The sequence below is a fragment of the Gossypium arboreum genome, chromosome 12 (assembly GCF_025698485.1).
Source record: "Gossypium arboreum isolate Shixiya-1 chromosome 12, ASM2569848v2, whole genome shotgun sequence".
Taxonomy (NCBI): Eukaryota; Viridiplantae; Streptophyta; class Magnoliopsida; order Malvales; family Malvaceae; genus Gossypium; species Gossypium arboreum.
Window position 1 is genome coordinate 80546755 of NC_069081.1, and position 26079 is coordinate 80572833.

Genomic DNA, 26079 nt, shown 5'->3' on the forward strand with positions numbered 1-26079 from the left:
CTATATTATAAGTTTTGAGCCACAATATGCAAAGCATTAACTAGTAAAATGCATGCTGTTCTTGTGAGGTATTAAGTGCATAATTGGCCTCAACATGTACATGAATATTCGGCCTTGGGTAGCCTATTGAAGGCCTTAGCATTTCCTTGATGCTCGAATAAATTGTATTGAATTGCTTGATGTAGTATAAAATGTGCATGACCATTGTGTATTCAAGCTAAAGGGTGGCCATATGACCATTTAAACTCCTTGTCATATTCGCCATAAGCTAGCACAATGAGGTTTTAATAAATTGAATTTGTTTGAATTAGCTCAAGAGCTTAGAGGGCCACAATTGGACAAGGGAAGGAGAAAGTGATCGAATAGCCGAAAAAGCCGTTCGACAACATCCGAGGTAAGTCCTCAAGAAGTGACCCTACTTGAATTATGTGAAATAAAGTATGGATGTGTATTGATTATTGATTATGTGTGCATGAGTATTTGAATTCTACCGGGCTAAGTCCCAAGGCGAATATGCTTATGACTATAATTGCGTTTGAGCCTTAGTAACGAAAATGAAATATGTATGTCCAATGATAATTGATGTATGTGTTCATGGAAATTGAATGATATCCGGGCTAAATCAAGACAATTATGCTGGAAATTATATCCGGTTAAGACCAAGGCAATTGTGCTAGTGGCTACATCCGGCTAAGACCAAGGCATTCGTCCGAGACATTCTATCCGGCTAAGACCAAGGCATTTGTGCACATGGTTATATCCGGTTATATTCGAAGAATCTTGGGCTGGAGGTGAGTGTTGGTTGCTGTAATAAATTCAATGAGTACACTCAAAAAGCCCAAAGAATGAGGTGCGTTTATATGTGCATTGGAAAGTCGACATGTTTGAGCAACATTCGCTCAATCGACTAATGAATTTCAGTTATTGAATTGATTGATACTTTGTGAAATTATATAATGATGAAGTGTGAAGTAAGAATGTGTATTAATGAAATGATGCATTTGGCTATGTGGATGTATTGCTGTAATTAGAGTTGATTATATTCCTTGAGACTTACTAAGCATAAAATGCTTACCCCGTTGCTTTGGCTCTCGGTTTTCTAGATTTCGCTCAAGCAATCGGATTTGGGATCGTTGAAGTCAAGTCATCCACACTATCAAGCCTCCATTTTGGTATAAATTTTGGTTGAACTTGAGATGGCATGTATAGGACTACCCCTTGTTGGTTAAATATGTTGTGATGTATATATATACGGCCATGCGAAAATGGCTCAAAAAGGAAGCATGAACTTAGACTATTTGTGGTTTGTATGTATATATTTGGTGTCATGATGTGGCTATGGATTGGAAATGGGAATGTTGGTCACATGATCAGCCATTGGCATGGTTAAAATGATCATATATGAACCTATGTATGGCAAGACTAGTTGGTTCATGGAGACTACCAAATAGGTAAGACCTACCTTAAAACAGATGCTGCCAGCTGCAGTGACGTGAATGTGAAAAATCACCAAAATTTTTAGGAATGGTATTAAATAGTGAATAAGCTATGTAAATGAACCTTGATGAGTCTATTTTCATATGGAAGAAACGAAATGGTCATAGGAGTTACATGTTAAGAGATATTAAGGCTATTGTGAGACAGGGCCAGAACGGTTTCTGGGTCCCCTGTCGCAACTTTAAAAATTTACTATAAATTATCCAGAAAGAATTAGGAGTCATGCCTTATATGTACAGATTCCATTTTGAGTCTAGTTTCATTAGAAACAAACGGAACCAGTGTTAGAGCCCTGTACAGAGAGATATTCAAGTTATAACGCGCGAAGGTCAGAGCAGTCGATCCCTGTAACATGGGTGACTTTAACTAATAAACTGTACCAATTGGCCCGACCAAAAATTCTAGAAATAAATCCATGGATGGATATATGAGTCTAAATTCAGGGAAAATTTACGAAACCAGTTTCCGAGTTTTGAAACTCGAGATATGATTTTTAAGGCGACAGTGATGCAGTTTTCCAGCCCGACTGGAAATGTCAAATTGGTGGGCAAAATATGTGGACTTGGCTTGTTAACCCCTCGTGTCCGACACCGGTGATGGTCTCGGGATCGGGGTGTTACACAATATGAAAAGTTATTACCATAGGCTTGCGTGAAAATCAAATCTCCGCAACTATATATTGAGATGATACATCAATCAAAAGGTCTTTAGAGGGTTGTAACGTGGCTTTGGTTAGGGGGTGTGGTCAGAAGCTGAAAAAGAAGGTTAGAATCGAGATTGAATTGAAAAATTACCTAACTAGAAAAATACTAAAACTAACAAATTACATTCCTAATTGAGCTTTTCTTCATGGATAACATTGTTTTAATCTAAGCATTACATAATTTCATAATTTTTTTAAGAACAAATCAAATATTTTAGAAATTTGCTAAAAATAAAACATAGCTAAGCAATTTATTCAAATCGAATCTCGACAAAAATAGGGATCAAATTAATTGAGGGGATTTCAACAATAATGGGTTATGGGCTAATATTGCGGGTAAATCAATGAGTGGCTTGTTAGGCTCAAGGGGGTTCACTAGGGGTTAATTATAAAGGTAGGCTTTTATGGAGTGAGTGGGTTAAACCTAAGTGCCTTTATCATCTCAACATATCAAATCAAAGGTGTGGTCTTGACATGCATAATCAAGCAAGTTCTAGAATAACAATTCGACATTGACGCACTCAAAGCAACAATAAAAGTGAGCATGAAAGAAATAATATGTGCTTTAAAGGCTCAAGATCTAACAAAAATTATGACTTTTTGATGTTTAACCTGTGAATTTCAACTTAAGATAATACCTAAACTTGGGGAAACAACCTAAAAATTTTTAATTCTCAAAAATCAACTTTATCATGCTTGATCCTCTAATTCCTTAACGTCTAACAATCAATGCATAAATGCCTATGTTTTAATTCATGACATATCAATAAAAATCATAAATTGATCACAATTCATTCTAATAGTGATATGAGTGAGTTACGTGAGAATAAGATAGAATTCAGGGATTTTTTTGATAATGATATAAATAACCACCCCCCACACTTAAGATGTACATTGTCCTCAATGTACAAAGATAGATAGATATAAGATCATAAGATAGGGAGAGAGGTGAAACTTCTTGAAATAGTTGATGAAATCCTTGGATTAGCAAAAGTGAGAATTGTAGCTAAGGCTTATGGAAGGAAGAATTCCGAGGAAGTAAATACCACTGTGAAAGAGAATTAAGGGGTAATTCGATAATAACCATAAGGATGAGCAGAATATAAAATGGAAGTCTTCAAAAATAAATAAGATACAATGGAATTTGAAATAAAATAGAAACAAAAATAAAAATAAAAATAAAAAAAATAGTAAAATGGGCACGCTAGTGTTCTTCGGGGCGTGTTGGTGCACACGGCCGTGTCATTATGATAGTTTCAACCACGGGTGGTGGGCACGGGCGTGTCGTACGCCCTTTTTAATTCATTTGCTTCTCCCACGCCCGTGTATATGTGCTCACACCTGTGTTATTTTGGCAGTTTTGACCACGGCTTATAGACACGGGCGTGTCACACGCCTGTGTGGATTTGGTAGGATTGCCCACGGCTATGTAGCATGGCCGTGGTAATGTATCAAATCCCGTGTTGGGGAAAACATTTCTCTATTTTTACACGGCTGTATCGTACGACCGTGTCGCCGCCTGTGGTATGAGCACGGCCTAAGGCACACCCGTGGGTTAGGCCGTGCTTGCCCCTCTCAAATGTCAAAATATCCTTCAGTTAAACTATAAATAGTCAAAGAAAAATTAAACCTTATTTAGTGAGGTTAGTGCTTCGGTTGCCTCCCAAGAAGCGCTTATTTAGAGTCTAAGCTTCACTCTACCTTGTGGGTATATTTAGGGAAGTTCGTAGAGCCGTAGCTCCTCTATATTGTCTTTAAAATTCTCACCATTGTAAAGTTTGAGGCGATGTCCATTTACCTTGAAAGTGCCTTGTAATGGGTGACTTACCTCTACTGTGCCATATGGAAAGAAATTTTGGACTATGAAATCACCTGACCATCGTGATTTAAGCTTCCCTAGGAACAAATTGAGCCGCAAGTTATACAACAGGACAAGATCCCCAACTTCAAATTGCTTGCATTGTCTTAAACGGGCGTCGTGGCGGCGCCTTCATTGCGTCCTTGTATAGGCGTGAATTTTCATATGCATTGGTTCGCCACTCATCTAACTCGTTCAACTGTATCAACCTATTTTCACTTGCATGTTTGGGATTAAAGTTTAGAAATTTTATAGCCCAGAATGCTTTGTGTTCTAACTCAAATGGTAGATGACAACTTTTTCCATAAACAAGTTTGTAAGGCGATGTTCCTATGGGGGTCTTAAAAGCTGTTCTATAAGCCCATAAAGCATCATCTAATTTCATCATCCAATCCTTCCTGTTTAATTCTACTGTTTTTTCTAGGATGCGTTTAAGCTCTCGGTTTGCTACTTCGACTTGGCCACTAGTTTGAGGGTGGTAAGGGGTAGTTGTTCTGTGGTGAACTCCGTATTTCTTAATGGCCTTGTCAAATTGGGCGTTATAGAAATGAGTACCCCTATCATTAATAATTGCTTTAGGTGTTCCAAATCGGGAGAAGAGTTTCTTAAGGAATCGTATTACTACTCTAGCATCATTAGTAGGTAAAGCTTGGGCTTCAACCCATTCGGACATATAATCAACAGCTACTAAGATGTATTTATTCCCAGATAAACTAGGGAATGGACCCATGAAGTCGATACCCCAAACGTCAAAAATATCACAAGAAAGCATATATGTTTGAGGCATTTCATCACGTTTGGAGATATTTCCTGTGTGTTGGCATTTGCCACAAGAAGTAACATACCTGTTGGCATCTTTGAATAGAGTGGGCCAATAAAAACCTGATTTGAGTATTTTAGGTGCGGTCTTATTTCCACTATAATGTCCTCTAGTAGGTCTTGAGCGGCTAAAAAATTATTCTTCAGGGAACGAATCATTTATTTCAACTTCATCTAGCTTTTTGGTACTTGGATTTTCAAGCCTGGAAAGATGATCAACCGCGAGATTTTCAGCTCCTTTCTTATCCTTAATCTCCAAGTCAAATTTCTGTAGTAACAAAATCTATCGAATGAGTTGAGGTTTTGCATCTGTCTTAGTTAAAAGGCAGCGAAGAGCAGAATGATCAGTATAAACTACAACTCTAGACAATATTCAATATGGCCTAAATTTATAGAAGGCAAAAACCACAGCTAGCAGTTCCTTCTCCGTGGTTGTGTAGTTTTCTTGTGCGGCTGTCAAAGTTTTGCTAGCATAATAGATAGGTTGAAAATGCTTATCTCTTCACTATCCCAAAACTTTACCTACTACAAAATCACTTGCATCGCACATTAGTTCAAAAGGTGAATTCCAATCAGGTGCAATTATAATTGGAGCTTTAATCAAGTTATCCTTTAAAGTATTAAATGCTTCTAAACATTCCTGATCGAAATTAAAAGGTAAATCTTTTTCTAGTAATTTAGTCAAAGGCTTAGCTATTTTAGAAAAATCTTTAATAAATCTTCTATAAAACCCAGCATGTCCTAAGAAACTTCTAATAGCCTTACCTGAATTAAGGGGAGGTGGTTTTTCAATGGTTTTAATTTTAGATTTATCAACCTCAATCCCTTTACTAGAAATTTTATGTCCTAACACAATACCTTCTTGAACCATAAATTGGCATTTTTCTCAGTTAAGCACAAGGTTTGTTTCCTCACATCTTATTAGGACTCGTTTTAAATTTTTAAGGCAAAGATGGAAAGAGTTACCGAAAATCGAGAAATCATCCATAAATACCTCTATGATGTCTTCTACGAGTTCTTCAAAAATGACCATCATGCAGCGCTGAAAAGTAACATGAGCATTACATAATCCAAAAGGCGTTCTACGATAAGAAAACATACCGTATGGACATGTAAATAGCCAGAGAGTCCGTCTAGAAAATAGTAGTACATGTGCCCTGATAATCTTTCCAACATTTGGTCAATGAATGGAAGGGGGAAGTGATCTTTTCTCGTGGCATCATTCAGCTTCCTATAGTTAATGAAAACTCTCCAACCTGTGACTGTCCTTGTTGGGATTAATTCATTCTTCTCATTGGCTACAACAGTCATGCCTCCTTTTTTAGGAACAACCTACACTGGACTTACCCAAGAACTATTAGAAATAGGATAATAATTCCAGCATCTAAGAGTTTAATTACCTCAGCTTTAACAACTTCCTTCATGTTGGGGTTCAGTTGTCTTTGGGCTTGCACACATAGCTTATATTCATCTTCTATTAAAATTTTGTGGGTGAAAAAAGAAGGGCTGATCCTTTTTATGTCAGAAATTTTCCAGGCTATGACCCTTTTATGCTTTCTTAATACTTGGAGTAATTCCTCTTTCTCCTTGGGTTGCAAGTTCAATGCAATAATTATTGGTAATGTAGAATTACTTCCAAGGAATGCGTATTCCAACTGATTTGGAAATTGTTTAAGTTTCAGTTTGGGAGGTTCTTTAATAGAGGGTTTTTACTTAAGTTCATCGTTTGCCTTAACACCCTCATATTCTGCTAGTCTTGGGGAGGTTTCATTAGATTTTAGTTCAGTTCCTATCTCAGAATCATCATCCACCCCCTCTCTTTGGGTAAGACACAGTTCCAACGTGTCCTTATGTATGATTTCCTGAAAAGAATCTTGAGTAGCATGATCAATAGAGTCAATAAAATAACACGAGTCATCCTGTTCCCTAGAAAATCTCATGGCATCATAAATTTTAAAAATAATCTCTTTGTCACCTACTCTAAGTACCAATTTACCATCACCCACATCAATAACAGCCCTAACAGTGGCTAAAAATGGACAACCTAAGATTAAAGGCACTTCAACATCCTCATCCATGTCAAGCACAATGAAATCAACAGGAAATATAAATTTATCTACTTTTACAAGTACATCCTCTATAATTCCCTTAGGATATTTAACAGATCTATCAGCTAATTGAATACTCATTCTAGTGGGTTTAGGCTCCCTAAGACCAAGTTGTTTAAACATTTTATATGGCATCAAATTAATGCTAGCGCCTAAATCAACTAGTGCCTTATCAACATTCAAACTACCAATTAAGTAAGGAATAGTAAAACTTCCTGGATCTTTCAGTTTGGTTGGCAGTTTGTTTTGGAGTATGGCCGAGCACTCCTCATTACTTTCCACTGTAGATAAGTCTTCAAACTTCCTTTTGTTTGTTAGAAGCTCCTTTAAAAATTTTGCATAAGTAGCCGTCTGCGATATAGCTTCAACAAAAGGTAAGTTAATATGCAGTTGTTTAAAAGGTTCAAGAAATTTACCGAATTGTGCATCCATGCGGTTCTTCTTCAACTTTGCTGGATACGGGATTGGTGGTTATATTCTTTTGGCATTGGATTGTCATTGTTTTCGGTTTTTACCTCCTTTCCTTTATTTTTGTCAGCTTCTTGTAATGGCTTCTTTTCATATTCCGCTAACACTTTCCCATTCCTTAGTGTAACTACTTTGACATGCTCTTTTGGGTTGGGTTTGGTGTTACTAGGTAGACTTCCTAGTGGTCTCTCTGAAATTGTAACGCCCCCACGCCCGAGACCGTCGCCGGAGTCGAGTATGAGGTGTTACTAAGCTTAATTTAACATATTTAGAACTTTGGATTATTTATTTCTACATTCACAGCTTTTAAGCTACTTGCATCACAGTCACAAGAAAAATCATATCTCGAGTTACGAAACTCGAAATCAAGATCCGTAAATTTTCTATAAATCTAGACTCCTATACCTATCTACTAATATTTTTCTATAATTTTTAGTTGGGCTAATTAGTACAGTTTATTAGTTAAAGTTACCCCTATTTCAGGACTTGACTGGTCTGCCCTCTGTTTACTATGAACCACATTTCTCTCTGTAAAAAATCCATATGACTATGAGATTTATTTATCTTGAAACTAGACTCAATAAGGATTCTGAGAATATAAAATACCCTACATAATTATATCTTTACAATTTATGGTGAATTTCTAAAATTGGAACAGGGGGTTCAGAAACTGCTATGACCCTGTTTAACTAAAATTCAAATATCTTGTAACATATAATTCCTTCACCTGTTTCATTTGTTTCATGTGAAACTAGACATAATAAGCTTCAATTTGATATGTATTCCATCACCAAGTTCAATTTCTATGATTTTTAGTAAATTTTAAACTCGCGTTAGTGTTGCTGCGAGATTCATTTATGGCAAATTTCATCCCTTTTATGAGTTTTTATGCACTAAGTATCTTAATAATTGTCCTTAACATCAAATATAATCTAAACTAACTATTTTCATAATTTATCATTATCAAGCATTTCCTCAACCATTCCATCACCATACCATAAGATCATTTACACAAAAAGGTATATTGCTATACATGCCATACTTAAATTTACAAGCCATTACCAAAAGTCTTAGGATAGTGTGGTGAGCCTTGACCTATCCCGACTGAGTGGCTTGTCCAAAACTACAATGAGTAAGAAGGAGGAGTAAGCATAAATGCTTAGTAAGTTCATATGCAAATAATAAGTAACATAACAAACAGTCATACCAATCAACATTAGCATGTATCACTAAAACACATATCACATTTTTAATCATTTTTCATCATCTTATTACCTTATCGTGGTTGTATCAATACTCAACCTGAGAGTTAAATACATACCTGTCCAAAATATCCATTTCACATCACTTACCAATACGTCTCTTTACATCTCGAATATTCCTCCATTTGAGTAGAACTTTACCCGTTGAACACATCAGAATATAATTCGGATACATGGATAACTTGCACATAAGTGCCATATATGCAATCAAGCAATCATGTAACCCGCCCATAAGTGAACTCGGACTCAACTCAACGAGTTCGGATGTCTAGTTACATCTCACGAACTCGGACTCAACTCAACGAGTTCAGACATTCGCGTCCATAAGTGAACTCGGACTCAACTCAACGAGTTCGGATGCTCAACCATCCTAGTGACATGTCACTTGTATCCTAATCTATTCCTAAGGTTCAAACGGGCTTTTTCCTCGAACACTTATCCTTGCCGTCTTCCGTAGAATGCCGAAATCAATACTCGGTAACAATTATATTTAACAAGTAGTTCACATAATTTACATATTATTTGAAATTAACCACAAAACATACATTTCATAATAAAATTCAGCATAGCATATAATTAACATCAATAACTTAAAAATAACCATTATGCTACATTATTTACACTTGAACTTACCTTGGTACCAAAATACAAAGATTTTGCAATTTAGTCCACAATCTTTTCTTTTCCTCGATTGAGGTCGATTCCACGTCTTTCTTGATCTAAAACAACACATTTAGCTTATTTAATACTCACATTATCAAATTAATCCTTAACTCCAAATTTGGCAAAATTACAATTTTACCCCTAAACTTTTGCATATTTACATTTTTGCCCCTAGGCTCGGGATTAAACTTTATTCCTTATTCTTATGTTTTACAACATGCTGATCACTTTTCTCTTCTATGGCAACATCAAATTCTCACTCTAACATGTACTTGTGACTATTAGGTATTTTTACCGATTAAGCCCTTTTACTCGTTTTTGCTTAAAATCGAGTAGTACAAGTTGTCTAACATAATTTAAAACTTCATATTCTATCATAAAACATCAAAATACACAAATTTCACCTATGGGTATTTTTCCAAATATAAACCCTAGGTTAAATTATTGCTAACATAAGCTTTATCGAGTTAGGGATCTCAAAAACGTAAAAATCATTAAAAGCGGGCTTGGAATCACTTACTATGGAGCTTGGAAGCTTGAAACAAACCCTAGATATGGAGAACCCTTGAAATTTCGGCCTAATGAAGAAGATGGACAAAAATTGGCTTTTAATTTTGTTTTTAATTCATTTTAATAACTAAATGACCAAAATACCCTTACTACTAAACTTTCCAAAAATTCCTTCCATGTCCTAATTTTGTCCATGAACTTAAAATTGGTCAAATTGCTATTTAAGACCTCCTCATTAATATTCCAAAACAATTTCATACTAAAAACTTCTAGGATGCAAGTTTTGCAACTTATTCGATTTAGTCCCTACTTTCAATTGAAGCACTTTAGGCATAGAATTTCATCACGAAATTTTCACACAATCATGCAATCATATCATAAACCTCAAAATAATTATAAAATAATTATTTCTATCTCGGATTTATGGTCACGAAACCACTATTTCGATTAGGCCCTAATTCGGGATATTACAACTCTCCCCCCTTTAAGGATTTTCGTCCTCGAAAATCTTACCGGTAAACAGATGTGGGTATTGATTTCTCATAGTTTCTTGGATTCCCATGTAGCTTCTTCTACTCCATGCCTTTGCCGAACACCTTCACAAGAGCAACATTTTATTCCTTAGTTGTTTGACCTCTCGAGCTAAAATCTTAATCGGTTCTTCTTCGTAGGTCATATCGGTTGTAGTTCAATTTCGTCGGTGAAACTACATGTGAAGGATCCGAACGATACCGACGTAACATAGATACGTGGAACACATCATGAATCTTCTCTAATTCAGGTGGTAATGCTAGCCGATATGCTACCGGTCCAACTTTTTCAATTACTTCATACGGCCCAACAAAACGCGGACTTAATTTGCCCTTCCGTCCAAATCTAAGGACTTTCTTCCACGGAGTCACCTTTAAAAATACTTTATCACCAACTTGAAATTCAATGTCCTTTCGCTTTAGGTGCGCATAAGATTTACATCTATCTCAAGCGACTTTCAAATAATCTCGAATTATCTTCACTTTTTCTTTAGTTTCTTTTATTAGATCAACTCCATAAATCTGATTTTCCTTGAGTTCAGTCCAATACAATGGCGTTCGACACTTACGACCATATAATGCTTCATAAGGTGCCATTTTCAAGCTCGTCTGATAACTATTATTGTAAGCAAATTCCACCAACGGTAAGTATCTTTCCCAACTTCCTTGAAATTCCAATACACAACATCTAAGCATATCTTCAAGAATCTGAATTATTCTTTCTAATTGTCCATCAGTTTGTGGATGAAAAGCAGTACTGAAATTTAACTTCGTACCTAACGCGTCTTGCAACTTTTGCCAAAACCACGAGGTAAACCTTGGATCTCTATCTGAAATAATCGATAATGGTATTCCGTGTAATCTAACAATTTCTCTAATATACAGTTCAGCCAACTTGTTAAGAGAATAATCCGACGCATCGGGATAAAATGAACCGCTTAGTTAATCATCAACTATTACCCGGATGGCATCTTTCTTTCCCGAGTCAATGGCAATCTGAAACAAAATCCATAGTAATCCGATCCCATTTCCATTCAGAACCATAATAGGTGGAGTAATCTGAAGGTACTTGGTGTTCGACTTTCACTGTTGACAAATTAAGCATTTGGACACAAACTCGATATATCTCTTTTCATTCCATTCCACCAATACATTTTCTTCAAGTCATTATACATTTTCGTACTACCCAGATGAATCGAGAAATAACCACTATGTGCTTCCTGAGGATCTTTTGAATCAATTCCTCATTCTTGGTACACAAATCCGATCTTTAAACATTAAGCACCCATCGAACCAATTTCGAAATCTAATCCGTGTCGACTTTACTTTGTTTTCTTTTGGCTAGCAAATCTTGATCATTTTACGAGTTTGAAATCTCTTGTAAAACATCGGTCTTGCTCTTAACTCGCTAGAATCGAACCGTCATCGACATTTTCAAGCGAGTGTTCATAACTCTCAAAGCAAACAACAACTTTCTACTTAAAGCATCGGCAACCACATTCGCTTTTCAGGATGATAATCAATAACAAGCTCATAATCTTTCAATAACTCCAACCATCTTCATTGTCTCAAATTCAAGTCTTTTGTGACATCAAGTATTTAAGACTTTTGTGATCGGTATATACTCGGCACTTTTCACCATACAAATAATGTCGCCAAATCTTCAAAGCAAACACCACTGCAGCCAATTCCAAATCGTGAGTAGGATAATTCCTCTCATGAGGTTTTAACGCCTCAAGCATAAGCCACCACTTTTCCTTCTTGCATGAGTACACACCCCAAACCATTTAGAGAAGCATCACTATACACCACAAATTCTTTACCTAATTCGGGTTGTACCAACAAGTGGTGCTTCATTAATAACTTTTCAATTCTTCAAAACTCTGTTGACATTCTTCCGTCCATTCAAATTTAGCATCCTTTCGGAGTATTCTAGTCATAGGAGCAGCAATTATAGAAAATCCATTTACAAACCGCCGATAATACCCAGCTAGCCCCAAGAAACTTCTAACTTCGATTCGTTTTTGGTGGTTTCTAATCAACAATGGCTGAAATTTTACTAGGATCAACCCGTATACCATCACCTGAAACAATATGACCCAAAAATCCAACTTCCCGGAGCCAAAATTCACTTTTACTAAACTTAGCATACAGCTGCTTATCTCTCAAAGTTTGCAAAACTATCTTCAAATGCTCAGCATGCTCTGTCTCATCTTTTGAATAAATTAAAATATCATCTATAAACACCACAACAAATCTGTCCAAGTATGGCCGAAATATGCGATTCATTAAATCCATAAACACAGCAGGAGCATTTGTCAACCCGAATGGCATAACTAAAAATTGATAATGACCGTACCTTGTTCTAAAAGCAGTTTTAGGCACATCCGACTCCTTTACTCGCAGTTGGTAATACCCAGATCTCAAGTTAATCTTTGAAAACCATGTCGCTCCTTTTAGCTGATCAAACAAATCATCAATTCTTAGCAACGAATACTTGTTTTTGATTGTCACCTTGTTTAACTGCCGATAATCAACACACAACCTCATAGAACCATCCTTCTTTTTCACAAATAACACGGGAGCACCCCAAGGTGAAAAACTCGGTCTCACAAAACCTTTATCAGTCAACTCTTGCAACTGCGACTTTAATTCCTTCAACTCTGCTGGTGCCATTCTATACGAACAATTGAAATCGAGTCGTTCCGGTATCAAATCAATACCAAATTCTACTTCCCGATTGGAGGCAAACCCGTCAATTCTTCCGAAATCGTCCGCAAATTCACACACAACCAAGACCGATTCAACTTTCTTTTCAACTTCTTTTGTATTAATTACATACGCCGAATAAGCTTCATAACCCTTTCTCGAGATATCTTTGAGCCGATATTGAAGAAATCACACTAGGCAATGCCTCGATTTATCCGATTCAACCCATGAGTTTCACTATTTTCACACTTTAATTCTATAACCTTTTCTTTGCAATTTATTTTAGCATCATGCAATGTCAACCAATCCATACCCAAAATAACATCAAACTCATCAAACAGCAACAACATCAAGTCGGTAGGAAAGTAATGATCCCGAATCATTAAAGGACATTTCTTACATACTTTATCAACAATCACACATTTGCCTAACGGATTCGACACTCTAATCATAAATTACGTGTTCTCAACGGTATATTCATACTAGACACCAATTTCATGCACACATATGAATGAGTAGAACCGGATCAATCAAAGCAATAACATTAACATTATAGAGAAAATGTACGGTAATCACATCGGTGAGGAAGCATCTTCACGCTTTAATAGCATAAGTTCTAGCCGAGCCCTTCCTTCAGTCTAACCGGTGCATCCTCAGCTACATTCTTCTTGCTTGTTTCACTTCCACTTTTCTCGGATACCTTCCCTCGAGTCGCACCACTAGCTTTTACATTCGGAAATTTTTCTTTCTCGGCTCTCTCGGGTCTCTAATAAAATGATCCGGAGAACCACATCGAAAACATTCATTTGCTCGCACGGACCAAAATGATTTCTACCACACCACCGGTACTCGGGTTTAACAAATCTCAATTCCCTACATTGGTGCGAAGTATTCGAGATTTAGGACCCATATTTTGCTTCTTATAATTCCCATATGATTGCCCAAATGAAGCTTGGGAACGAGGATTCATATTCCTTGACTTTCTAGGTTGCTGTGAAAATGAACTACTCATCGGTATTTTCTTCCAATTTCTAGTCTCAGCCTCTACCTTTTTCTTTTCTTTAAGTAGTTCTTCAGCCTTGCAAGTTCGATCAACCAGTACTACCATTTCTTTTAGTTCAAGGATCCCGACAAATACTTTAATGTCTTCGTTGAGCCCGTCTTCAAATCGTCGGCACATCTTGGCTTCTGTAGGAACCTGGCATACTTACTCAATCGAACAAACTCTCTTTCATATTCTGAGACTGTCATATTACCTTGCTTCAACTCAAGAAACTCTTTACATTTCTGATCAATAAACCTTTCACTAATATATTTCTTCCGAAACTCTTCTTGAAAGAATTCCCAGGTTACCCTATCTTTCGGTACCACCAAAATCAAAGTCTTCCACCAATTATAGGCTGAATCTCTCAACGAAGATGTAGCACATTTCAAACATTCTTCAGGTGTACAAGATAATTCATCAAATGCCCGGATAGAATTTTCAAGCCAGAACTCTGCTTTCTCTGCATCATCATCAATATTTGCTCTAAATTCTTCAGCCCCTTGTTTACGAATTCTGTCAACGGGGGTTCTGTGAAATTTTATCATATCCATACCTTGAGGCATCGGGGGTACAGGTTGAGGAATTGGGGAAGGTGGGGGAGGTCATACATTTGGGTTCGTACGAACGAACTCAGTGTACCATGCACTCATCATTTGGAGAAAGGCTTCCCAATCCTTTTCCTCCCCGACCAACATGAGGGGTGGGTTTTCGATCGTATTGCTCCTTGATAGGAGATGGCGCATTACTCTCTACTTCATCTCGCCATATTTGGATCGGGATCCATTTACTATATAAAAAATTCATTTAAAAAGGTCAAGTCGTCACACTATCACAATTCATACATATGGCATGTATAGCAAAATCCGTACATACAACACGCAGTCGAGAACCGACTAAACACGCTCGATACCACTAAATGTAACTCCCCATGCAGAGATCGTCACCGGAGTCGAGTATGAGGTGTTACTAAGCTTAATTTAATATATTTAGAACTTTGGATTATTTATTTCTACATTCACAACTTTTAAGCTACTTGCATCACAATCACAAGAAAAATCATATCTCGAGTTACGAAACTAAAAATCAAGATCCGTAAATTTTCCCTAAATCTAGACTCATATACCTATCTACTAATTTTTTTTCTAGAATTTTTGGTTGGGCTAATTAGTACAGTTTATTAGTTAAAGTTACCCTGCTTTGAGACTTGGTGGTCGACCTCTATTTACTACTGAACCACATTTCTCTCTGTACAAATTCCATATGACTATGAGGTTTATTTCTCCTGAAATTCTGAGAATATAAAATACCCTACCTAATTATATCTTTAAAATTCATGGTGAATTTTTAAAGTTGGAACAGGGGGTTCAGAAACTGCTATGACCCTGTTTCACTAAAATTCAAATATCTTGTAACATATAATTTCTTTACCTGTTTCATTTGTTTCATGTGAAACTAGACATAATAAGCTTCAATTTTATATGTAGTCCATCACCAAGTTCAATTTCTATGATTTTTAGTAAATTTTAAACTCATGTCAATGTTCTTTGCACTATTACATTTATGGCAAATTTCATCCCTTTTATGAGTTTTTATGCACTAAGTATCTTAATAATTGTCCTTAACATCAAATATAATCTAAACTAACTATTTTCATAATTTATCATTATCAAGCATTTCCTCAACCATTCCATCACCACACCATAAGATCATTTACACAAAAAGGTATATTGCTATACATGCCATACTTAAATTTACAAGCCATTACCAAAAGTCTTAGGATAGTGTGGTGAGCCTTGACCTATCCCGACTCTCGAAGTGGCTTGTCTAAAACTACAATAAGTAAGAAGGAGGAGTAAACATAAATGCTTAGTAAGTTCATATGCAAATAATAAGTAACATAACAAACAGTTATACCAATCAACATTAGCATGTATCACTAAAACACATATCACATTTTTAATCATTTTTCATCATCTTATTGCCTTATCGTGGTTGTATCAATACTCAACCCGAGGGTTAAATACATACCTGTCCAAAATATCCATTTCACATCACTTACCAATACGTCTCTTTACATCTCGAATATTCCTCCATTTGAGTAGAACTTTACCCGTTGAACACATTGGAATATAATTCGGATACATAGATAACTTGCACATAAGTGCCATATATGCAATCAAGCAATCATGTAACCCGCCCATAAGCGAACTCGGACTCAACTCAACGAGCTCGGGCGTTCGTATCCATAAGTGAACTCGGACTCAACTCAACGAGTTCGGATGCCTAGTTACATCTCACGAACTCGGACTCAACTCAACGAGTTCGGACATTGGCATCCATAAGTGAACTCGGACTCAACTCAACGAGTTCGGATGCTCAACCATCCTAGTGACATGTCTCTTGTATCCTAATCTATTCCTAAGGTTCAAACGGGCTTTTTCCTCGAACACTTATCCTTGTCGTCTTAGTAGAATGCCAAATCAATACTCAGTAACAATTATATTTAACAAGTAGTTCACATAATTTACATATTATTTGAAATTAACCACAAAGCATACATTTCATAATAAAATTCAGCATAACATATAATTAACATCAATAACTTAAAAATAACCATTATGCTACATTATTTACACTTGAACTTACCTTGGTACCAAAATACAAAGATTTTGCAATTTAGTCCACAATCTTTTCTTTTCCTCGATTGAGGTCGATTCCACGTCTTTCTTGATCTAAAATAACACATTTAGCTTATTTAATACTCACATTATCAAATTAATCCTTAACTCAAATTTTGGCAAAATTACAATTTTACCCCTAAACTTTTGCATATTTACATTTTTGCCCCTAGGCTCGGGATTAAACTTTATTTCTTATTCTTATGTTTTACAACATGCTGATCACTTTTCTATTCTATGGCAACATCAAATTCTCACTCTAACATGTACTTGTGACTATTAGGTATTTTTACCGATTAAGCCCTTTTACTCGTTTTTGCTTAAAATCGAGTAGTACAAGTTGTCTAACATAATTTAAAACTTCATATTCTATCATAAAACATCAAAATACACAAATTTCACCTATGGCTATTTTTCCAAATATAAACCCTAGGTTAAATTATTGCTAACATAAGCTTTATCGAGTTAAGGGATCTCAAAAACGTAAAAATCATTAAAAGCGGGCTTGGAATCACTTACTATGGAGCTTGGAAGCTTGAAACAAACCCTAGCTATGGAGAACCCTTGAAATTTCGGCCTAATGAAGAAGATGGACAAAATTGGCTTTTAATTTTGTTTTTAATTCATTTTAATAACTAAATGACCAAAATACCCTTACTACTAAACTTTCCAAAATTCCTTCCATGTCCTAATTTTGTCCATGAACTTAAAATTGGTCAAATTGCTATTTAAGACCTCCTCATTAATATTCCAAAACAATTTCATACTAAAACTTCTAGAATGCAAGTTTTGCAACTTATTCAATTTAGTCCCTACTTTCAATTTAAGCACTTTAGGCATAGAATTTCATCACGAAATTTTCACACAATCATGCAATCATATCATAAACCTCAAAATAATTATAAAATAATTATTTCTATCTCGGATTTATGGTCACGAAACCACTATTCCGATTAGGCCCTAATTCGGGATATTACAGAAATCATCTTAGCCAGCTGTCAAATTTGATTCTCAAGCCCTTGGATCGATGCTTGCTAATTTTTAAGTGTAAGTTCAGTGTTCTGAAAATAGGTTTCCGCTACTGAAATAAATTTTGTCATCATCTCTTCAAGGTTCGGCTTTTTCTCTTGCTGGTAAGGTTGTTGGAAGCCTGGAGGGGGTGGTGGTCTTTGATTCCCTTGGCCTCCCCATGAGAAATTTGGATGGTTCCTCCAAATTGCATTGTAAGAGTTACTATAACGATTATTTTGAGGTTGAGGATTATTACCCATTTAATTTAGTTGCTCACTTTCCATGTTGTAGCCAATAGGTGGGTATTCTGAATTGTTTGTTCCACCTCTACTTGTATTGTATTGCATTACTGGGTGAACCTGTGACGAACCAAGTAAACCATCAATTTTTCTATTCGAAAATTCTACCTGATTAGAGGGCATGGTGACCGAATCAACGTTAAAAATGCCGGCTGCTTTCGACGGCTTTATCCCCATGACTTGCAACTGATAATTATTCAGTGACATCTCTTCTATAAATTCATAAGCCTCTTCAGGTGTGTTATTATTTATAATCCCCCCAGTAGTTGTGTTGATTATTTGTCTGGTTGAAGGATTCAGGCCGTTGTGAAACATCTGAACCTGCAGCCATAAAGGTAACCCATGGTGAGGGCACCTTCTCAATAGATCCTTGTATCTCTTCCATGCATCATAGAGTGTTTCTAGATCCATCTGCACAAAAGAAGAGATATCATTCCTCAACTTAGCCATTTTATTCGGCGAAAAATATTTACGTAAAAACTTTTGGGTCATTTGTTCCCAAGTAGTGATTGACCCTCGTGGTAACGAGTTTAACCACTATTTAGCCTTATTCCTTAATGAAAAGGGAAATAACCAAAGGCGAATGGCATCATCAGAAACGCCATTAATTTTAAATGTTTCGCAGAGTTCCAGAAAATTCACCAAATGAGTGTTTGGATCCTCATCCTGCAAACCATCAAACTGAACAAACTGTTGTATCATTTGAATCGTGCTAGGTTTTAGTTCAAAATTATTTGTAGCAGTAGCAGACCTAACTATACTCGACTCAGTTCCTGTTAAATTAGGTTTAGCATAATCATACATAGTGTGTGGAGCAAGATTTTGATTTCCTGGATCAGCAACAATTGCAGGAGGTAGCAGATTTTCTTGATTTTCAGCCATATCCTCGGTTGTGTTATGGATATCTTCCTCTTGTCCTTCCTCTATGTTTCTTAGGTTTCGCTTTATTTCTCTTCGGTTTCTACAAGCTGTGCTTTCAATCTTACTGTTAAAAAGCAATGGTCTTGACGGGTTTTTTCTAGTCATAAACTATAAAAACTTGTCAGAAGAAAATAAAAGAAAATTTAGTAAAATTAACAAAACTAAAATAAAATTTAAATTGCAATAAAATAAATGGCTAAAGTAATGAAAATTAAGCGTTCCTAATATTTTAGTTGCCCAGCAACGGTGCCAAAAACTTGTTGTGATCGTCTCGTGATAAGTTTTATATTTATGATTGATCATACTTGAAAACTAACTATTATCACGATAAAGGCAAGCGCACCTATCGAACAGTAGTATAGCTTATAGCAAGACCGGAATGTCGAACCCACATGAATTAAAAGTACTAGTATTAACCATCTTTTTATTATCTAGCCTAAAAATAAGGGGATTTGTTTTTATCTAAATTAATTAACTAAACTAAGAATGCACAAGAAGAAGATTGGGGAAATAACTTTTGGGAAAAATTGATTGATTTGGAAAATGCCAAGGGAAAATCCACCTAGACTTCACTTGTTATTTGACTCTGAATCAGACGATTTATTCACTTGACTTGATCCGTAGAAATCCCCAAGTTATATTATTATCTCTCTCGAGACTAACAACATCTAAGCCTAGGTTGATTAATTGAAATCTCTTTCTAATTAAAACCCCTAGTGTTGCTTTAACTCGATCTATGGATTCCCTTATTAGGTTTCACCCTAATCCAAAAAAATTATGTCACCGTATGTCTAGGGGTGCAATCAACTCTGCTTAATTATACTTGATCTACTCTCAGACAGGGACTTTTGCTCCTCTAAATAAGCACATCAATATTTGAATCAATATCCTGGAATAATAAAGCAAGAATTAAGAACTCATAATTAAGAACAAATCAAATATTTATCATATAATTCAGAAAATTATAACAAGATCAGTCTTAGGTTTTATTTCCTTTAGGTATTTGGGGAATTTAGTTCATAAGTTTAAAAGAAAACATCTCAAAAGAATAATAATAACAAAACATAAAGAAACCCAAAAATCCCAAAGGAAATCGAAGGGAAATCTTCAGTCTTGAAAGAGAATCCGGCTTCTGAGATGGATCAATCGGCTTTCTTCGAGTTATTCCTTGCCTCTTGCTCCGTGTATCCCCTCTAGGTACTCTTGGGGTGTTGATATAGGCTTTAGAATGCTTCAAGACCCTCAAGAGTGGCCTTTTCCGAATAGGACTAGACTTGGGCTCGACAGGGACATGCCCGTGTGAGGTGGCTTAGGCCGTGTTGCAATCTGTAAAATAGACATGGGCGTGTGAACTACCTGTGTGAGGTAGTCCAGGCCGTGTTGATTTCTCACGTTGACCCATTTTCTCCGTTTTTGTCCTGTTTCTCACTCTTTTTACTTTCTTATGCTCACCTTAGTATAAAACATGAAATTAAAAGACTAGGAGCATCAAATTCCTAGGAGCATCAAATTCCACAAATCTGATGATAACATAGGATAAAAATTTGTATAAATTATGACTTATCAAGCATCAACACGGAATTCTAAATTAGTATTCAAATCACATTGAGCTTCTTTTGCTAACAATTTATTATCAACCTTTTGTGCATCATTAATCTACTGTATAAAAAATGGTCTTGCTTTCAACTCAGCTAAAACCGAACCATCATTAGAAAAAAAATTAACTGAGTATTCATTGCACGCAATGCAAAAAATGATTTTCGACTTAGAGCATTAATAACAACATTGGCCTTTCCCAAATGATAGTCAATTACAAGCTCGTAGTCTTTTAACAACTCTAACCATCTTAGTTGTAGTAGATTCAAATCTTTTTAAGTCATCAAATATTTTAAGCTTTTTTGATCGAAATAAACGTGACATTTCTCACAGAATAAATAGTCACGCCAAAATTTCAAAGCGAACACTATTGCAGCCAATTCAAGGTCGTGCGTCTGATAATTCTTTTCATGCGACTTTAATTATCTCGAGGCATAAGCTATGACTTTTCCTTCTTGTATCAAAACACATCCCAAACTGTTCAAAGATGCATCACTACATATTACAAATCCTTTACCCGATTCTAGCTGAACTAACACCGAAGCTTCGGTTAATAAAGCTTTCAACTAATCAAAACTTTTCTAACACTTTTCAGACCATTCAAATTTCATATCTTTCTGAAGCAATTTTGTCAATGGTGTTGCAATCATAGAAAATCCTTTTACGAACCGGCGATAATAACCAGCAAGTCCCAAAAAATTGTGGACTTCAAAAATTTTTCTCAGAGGCTTCCAATCCAAAATAGCCGAAATCTCACTCGGATCAACTCAAATACCAAATACCGACACAACATGTTCCAGAAAGCCGACTTCTCCTAACCAAAATTTTGCATTTGCTAAACTTCGCATATAACTGCTTATCTCGCAAAGTCTATAGCACTATTCTTAAATGTTTAGCATGCTCAATTTCATCACGTGAATAAATCAAAATGTCATCAATAAATACGACAACAAATCTATCTAAATACGGTCTAAAAATTCTGTTCATTAAATCCATGAAAATAGCAGGTGCATTCGTTAATCCAAAAGGCATAACTAAAAACTCATAGTGTCGGTACCTCATTTGAAAAGCAGCTTTTGGCACATTAGAGTCTTTCACTCGCAACTGATAGTAACCCGATCTCAAATCTATCTTTGAAAACACTGTAGCTCCTTTCAACTAATCGAACAAATCATCTATCCCTAGTAAAATATATTTGTTCTTGATCGTCACTTTATTAAGATGACAATAATCGATGCACATTCTCATAGTTCTGTCTTTCTTTTTCACAAGCAAAACTGGTGCACCCTAGGGAGAATAACTCGGTCATGCAAAGCCTCTATCTGTCAATTCTTGCAACTAAGCTTTCAACTCTTTTAATTCAGTCAACTAGGAAAAGATGTTTAATACACATTCATCTTTCACATTCCTCCATAATCCATCAAAATACAAGCAACTCATGCATGGGTAAATTTTTAAACATGAACTCTAGCATGAAATATGGGTAGAAATGGAGAGAGCAAGCTACCGAGATTTCAAATATACAAAGAGCTTGAAAAACAGGGCTTGAGAGCACTTACTATTGAGCTTGGAACGCTTGAAAACCTTAGCTATGGAAAACCTTGAAGTTTCGACTGGACAAGGAAGAGAATGGACTGGTTTTGGTTCATTTTTCCCATTTTATTTCATTAAAATTCCAAATGACCAAAATACCCTTAAGCCCTTTCCTTAAATTTCTACCCATGCAAGCCTATTTTTGTCCAAAAACATAGAATTTGGGGAAATTGCTCTCCAAGACCTTCTAATTCATAACCCAAAGCAATTTCATACAAATTGCTTCTAGAATTCAAGTTTTGCAATTTATTCAACTTAGTCCCTAATTTCCAATTGAACACCTTACTTAAAGAATTTCTTCATGAAACTTTAACACATACATATACTTATATTATAGGCCTCATAATAATCATAAAGTAAATATTTTGATGTCGGATTTGTTGTCCTGAAACCACCATTCTGACTAGGCCCTATTTCAGGATGTTACATTTCTCCCCTCTTAGGGACTTTTGTCCTCGAAAGTCTTACCAGAAAACAGATTCGAATATTGATTTCTCATGGTTTCTTTCGTCTCCCATGTAGCCTCTTCTACACCATGTCGATGCCATAAAACTTTTACTAGAGCCATATTTTTATTTCTTAACTGTTTAACTTAACGAGCCAATATCTTAATCGGTTCCTCTCTATAAGTCATGTCCGGTCAAATTTCAATCTTAGTCGGTGAAATTACATGAGAGGGGTCTGATCAGTATCTCCTTAACATGGATACATGGAACATGTCATAAATCTTTTCCAGTTCGGCTGGCAACGCCAAACAATAGGATAATGGTCCAACTCTTTCGGTGATCTCGTACGGTCCGATAAATCATGGACTCAATTTACCTTTCTGACCAAATCTCAATACCTTTTTCCATGGAGATACTTTCAAGAATACTCTATCTCAAACTTGAAACTCAATTTCCTTTCTTTTCAGATTAGCATAAGACTTTTACCTATCTGATGTCGGTTTTAAACAATCTCATATTACTTTAACTTTTTCTTCAGTTTGTTTAATTAGATCAACTCCATGAATCCGATTTTCCTTGAGTTCTGTCAGTACAATGGAGTTCGGCACTTCCTGCCATATAAGGTCTCATAAGGCACCATCTCCAAACTTGTTTGGAAACTATTGTTGTAGGAAAATTCTACCAATGGCAGGTATTTTTCCCAGCTACCCTGAAATTCGAGGATGCAATAATGCAACATGTCCTCAAGAATCTGAATCATCCGCTAAGACTGGCCATCAGTTTGAGGGTGAAAAGCTGTGCTAAAGTTCAACTTTGTACCCAAGGCTTCTTGTAACTTCTTCTAGAATCTCGAAGTGAACCTCGGGTCTCTGTCCGAAATAATCGACAGTAGTACTTCGTGCAATCTTACTATCTCAAAAATGTACAAATCGGCCAATCTATCAAGAGAATAATCTATCCTTAACGGGATGAAATGAGCCGACTTTGTCAATTTGTCCACTATAACCCATATGGCATCTTTCTTTTTCAGAGTTAAAGGTAATCCTGTCACAAAGTCCATGGTAACTTTGTCCCACTTCCATTCGGGGACCATTACAGGCTGTAACAAACCTGAAGGCACTTGATGTTCAGTTTTAACTTGCTGGCATACCAAGCATTTCGATACAAATTCAAAAACATCTTTTTTCATGTTGTCCCAGCAGTACATTTTCTTTAAATCGTTGTACATCTTGGTACTTCTCGGGTGAATAGACAGACGACTGTTATGTGCTTTTTGCAAAATCTTCTGAATAAGTTCATTGTCTTTGGGTACACAAACCCTATCTCTAAACATTAAACATCCATCAAGACTAATTCAAAAATCTAACTCAATATCAGATGCACATTGAGCTCTTTTTGCTTGCAAGTCATCATCATTAAGCTGAGCATCATGAATTTCCTATAGAAATGTTGGCCTAGCCTCCAGCTCGGCCAGAACTGAATCATCATCAAGCAATGTCAAACGACTATCCATGGCTCTGAAAGCATACAGGGATTTTCTACTCAATGCATCGGCGACCACATTCGCCTTTCCTCGGTGGTAGTCAATAATCAGATCATAATCCTTAATTAATTCTAACCATCTCCGCTGTCTCAAATTTAATTCTTTCTGAGTCATCAAGTATTTCAAACTCTTGTGGTCCGTGAATATACGACAAGTCTCGTCATACAAATAATTCCTCCAAATTTTCAAGGCAAAAACAATAGCGGCAAGCTCTAGGTCGTGGGTTGGATAATTCTTCTCGTGAGGCTTCAATTGTCGTGAAGCATAGGCTATCACCTTGCCATCTTACATAAGTACACAACCCAATCCATTTGAGGATGTATCACTGTAGACCACAAGCTCTTTTCCCGGTTCAGGTAGCACTAAAACAGGAGCTTCGGTCAGCACTGTCTTTAACTTCTCAAAACTTTGCTGACACTTCTCTGTCCATTCAAACTTAACGTCTTTCTATAGTAGCTTCGTCATCGGAGTCACTATCATGGAAAATCCTTTCACAAACCTTCGATAGTAACCGGCTAAGCCCAAAAAGCTTCTAACGTCGGTTACATTCTTGGGCGATTTCCATTCAACAATTGCAGAAATCTTACCTGGATCAACTCGAATGCCTTCACCCAAAACTATATGACCCAAAAATCCAACATCTTGGAGCCAAAACTCACTCTTACTAAACTTAACATACAATTACTTTTCTCGCAAGGTCTGCAACACAATTCTCAGGTACTTCGCATGCTCTGTCTCATCTTTAGAGTAGATCAAAATGTCGTCAATAAACACAACGGCAAACTTATCCAAATATGGCCGAAGGATCTTATTCATTAGATCTATAAACATAGCCGGTGCATTCGTCAGCCCAAACGGCATGACAAGGAATTCATAATGGCCATACCTCGTTCTAAAAACTGTCTTGGGTACATCCGAGTCTTTAACTCATCAGGCAGACCTCAAGTCTATCTTGGAGAATACTATGGCTCCTCCCAACTAGTCAAACAAATCATCGATCCTTGGCAAAGGATACTTATTCATAATAGTCACCTTGTTCAGTTGCCGATAATCGATACATAACCTCATCGAACCATCATTCTTCTTTACGAACAACACAGGGGCACCCCAAGGTGAAAATTTTGGCCTAGCGAATCCTTTATCCGTTAGCTCTTGCAACTGTGCTTTTAATTCCTTCAGCCCGGTAGGTGTCATTGTGTACGGGGCAATAGAAATGGGAGTTGTCCCTGGCACCAGTTTAATACCAAACTCTATCTCCTTTTCAGGAGGTAATCTGGGTAATTCCTCCAGAAAGACATTTGGGTACTCACATACTATCGGCACAGACTTGATTTTCAGCTCTGTTCCCTTAGTATTAAGTACAAATGCAAGGTAGGCTTTATATCCTTTCCTCATATATCTTTGGGCAACCATTGTGGTGATTTCAACCAGTGACGAACCTAATTCTCTTGATTCAACCCATAGAATCTTACCATCCGGGCATTTTAACTTAATATACTTACTACCACAATTCACCGTTACATCATGAAGGGCTAACCAATCCATACCAAGTATTACAACAAATTCATCAAATGGTAACAACATAAGGTTATCCGGGAAACAACGACCTTGAATTGTCAAAGGACAATTCTTACAAACTTTATCAACTAGAACTGATCTGCCTAGTGGGTTCAACACTCTAATAATATCTTCCGTATGTTCAAGAGGTATGTTCATACTAGACACCAATCTCATGCAAATATATGAATGCATCAACCCTGGGTGAATTAAAGCAACAACACTTATATTAAAAATAGAGAAAGTACCAGTAATAACATCAG

General features: G+C 36.4%; 1 non-coding gene across 1 annotated transcript; it reads left to right on the forward strand.

The window, feature by feature from the left end:
• Positions 1 to 18497: 18497 nt before the first annotated feature.
• Positions 18498 to 18604, forward strand: LOC128285929 (small nucleolar RNA R71). The gene has a single exon (XR_008276476.1). It is a non-coding gene; the product is annotated as a small nucleolar RNA R71 (small nucleolar RNA).
• The last annotated feature ends 7475 nt before the right edge of the window (positions 18605 to 26079 follow it).